General features: G+C 44.2%; 1 protein-coding gene across 2 annotated transcripts in view; it reads left to right on the forward strand.

Annotated features, from left to right (window-relative positions):
* The first annotated feature begins 864 nt into the window (after nucleotides 1-864).
* epn2 (epsin 2) overlaps nucleotides 865-2,500 on the forward strand; it is a 67,773-nt gene continuing 66,137 nt past the window's right edge. For both annotated transcript variants that reach the window (XM_083649837.1, XM_083649838.1), the window contains exon 1: nucleotides 865-993. The gene's annotated coding sequence lies outside the window, so the exon portion shown is untranslated. The remainder of the gene's footprint in view (nucleotides 994-2,500) is intronic.

A 2,500-nucleotide genomic window follows, 5' to 3' on the forward strand; every position in this document is an offset into this window, starting at 1 on the left:
ACAGAGACTGCTTAGAATGTTGTGCTGCACCCCTAGTCTATCCCATTTTTGACACATTTCTTTTAACAGTCTATTGGTCTTTTCCAGTGGTTCTCAAAGTGGCGTCTGGGGACCCCCAGGGGTCCTTGAGGGCGTTCCAGGGGGACCCCAGCAAAAAGGGGAATCATTCACTATAATTCCATCCATAAGTAACAAAATGACAGAATGTACAACTGTTTTGGCCATGGGTTTCATACACTTTCTGTAGATAAAACTTCGAAAAGCAAAAAATCGTATCAGATGGGGGACCCTAGGACAAAATCTTAATATCAAATGGGTGTCTGTGGTCTAATTTGTGTCAGTTTAGAGGTCCTTGGCATGAAACAAGTTAATCACTGGTCTGATCCTATATTCATGCAGGTCATGAGTTTGTGGAATCAAGTCACGGTCACCTGAACAATGAGAGGCAGCCTACACAGAGAGATCAGTTGTCAACTCATCCTGCAATGTGCAATCTTCATGCAGACAGTACAGCTGTGTGCAACTCTTCTCCCCCCATAACAGGCACACCCTGTTGCAACTCATCTATAGGAAACTTGCATAGACTAGCTATATGCCAAACTACTGCATGTAACGTTATCATATAGTAATCCGGCTACACAGCACAGTGGTAGAGACTTGAATGCTCAGTTGATTCTCTCAGTGACACGAATGGATTTGTTCAGCAGGGAAGGAAGAGGAGGCTTTTTGTTTTCTTGGCGAGTCAAGCCGCCTTGGTCACACCCTTTCCCCGCCTGGCCCCCTCCCTCTGCCCGCCATGTTCTGGAGGAGGAGGTAGCCTGGCCGTTAGCTGGCTATTAGCATAGCAACACACAGCTAGGCGGAGGCGCAACAAGCTCCTTCAACGCCAAAATAAGTACAGTATCTTGACATTTTCCTGTGAATTGCCGATACTCACATATGGGTTTATAGTTCTGGATACACGGCATACCCTAAAGTGACTCGAAAGACATGGTAAGTTGACGCCAGCTGCTGTGATTAGCAGTTGTTTTGTTTTTCATTGAGTCCTGTCTCCAGCTTGCTGTGTGTGGCGATGTCTCCACCGAGTACAACACTCGTCTTGGCTGGTTAGCTAAGTGTTTGCTACATAGCTTAGCATGCTAGTTGGCTTACCCAGCACATCTATTATTGCTAGCTGGGCAGAATGGGTTGTGTACGCTGACCTAAATGTGGCGTAGGGATTTTACGCTGAATTGTTTCACCAAATAGCAAGTTAAGAGGTTGTTGTGGGTGATCAACAGTTGACTGTTTAGCCGAACTTCGGGGCGAGACGATCTGCGGCTAGCTAACGTTAACCCTAGTTAACATAAGCTCTGAGCTAGCTTTGGCCAACTTTTCTTTAAAACCAAGTTTTGACCACGTACTAGCACCCAAGTAATGGGCGGATATATATCACAGTGTTAACGTTATAGCAGAGTTAACTAAGCTAGTGCCACATCTGACTCATGTTAATGTTGATTTTAAAAATCATGGAACTGGTTAACGTTACAGGTTTTCTAAGCAAGCTGACTTAACGAACGTAAATCTCAGCGAGCTAGCTAACGTTACTTGTTGCAAGTTTTGCACTTGACCTACGTTAATGAGCTAGCGTTAACGTTAGCCAAACCCGCACCATGACCACAGCCAACTGCTCACGTTAGATATGGTTTTAGATAATAACGTGTAACGTTAAGCTTTGCTTTGTCAACCAAATCAAATACTTTTCTTAAATCAACGCAGAAGTAGAAAGTAGAAGTAGTCTAGCAGCACAGTAATGTTAGCTAACAATAGCTAAACGCTACGTTAGCGTATCGTTTTGCTATCAATCACATCCGCTCATCAGATAAAGGAAGTGCAGTGATTTATTTGATGGAGCAGCTCCATATCGTGTGGCCCTGGGCTAATGTGGGACTTTCAAAATAAGACACCACAACCTACAATAGCAAGGGAAACTTAATATCTAGTTATTGCTAACTTACTTTTTTGGGATATTTTTCATGGAGGCGGTGTCTCTTGTTACTTGTTCCATTTCTAGTTAACCTTACATGATCTTGTCAGCTAGCGTTAATGCTCGGGACTAATGGGACGTTAGTGCTGTTTGTTTTCTCGGGCATAATGTCATTCCTCGAATGCATGCTGGTTTTCTCTACTGATCCCATATACACGTGTCCTGAGAGATGGACAGGGCTTTGTCTGTTGTCAGGATGGTCAGTCAGTCACAGTGGGTGACAGATGCTTCATCACCATCCCTGGCATGCTTTGTCCCTCTAGGGGGCAGCAGGGAGGATTGTAAGATTTTGAAAAGACTGCCTAGTGCCTACCATGCACTAGATTAGGACATCTTGAAAATACTGCCGATAATATTAAACACTTTCGATTTTGTCGGAATGTCAAGACGAGAAGAAGACTGAGTTCAGACAGCTCGGACTGAGTTTTATCACTCACCACCTTGAGATGACGGGAGCACACCACAAGTCAAGTC

The sequence above is a fragment of the Poromitra crassiceps genome, assembly GCF_964638095.1.
Source record: "Poromitra crassiceps genome assembly, chromosome: 13".
Lineage (NCBI taxonomy): Eukaryota > Metazoa > Chordata > Actinopteri > Beryciformes > Melamphaidae > Poromitra > Poromitra crassiceps.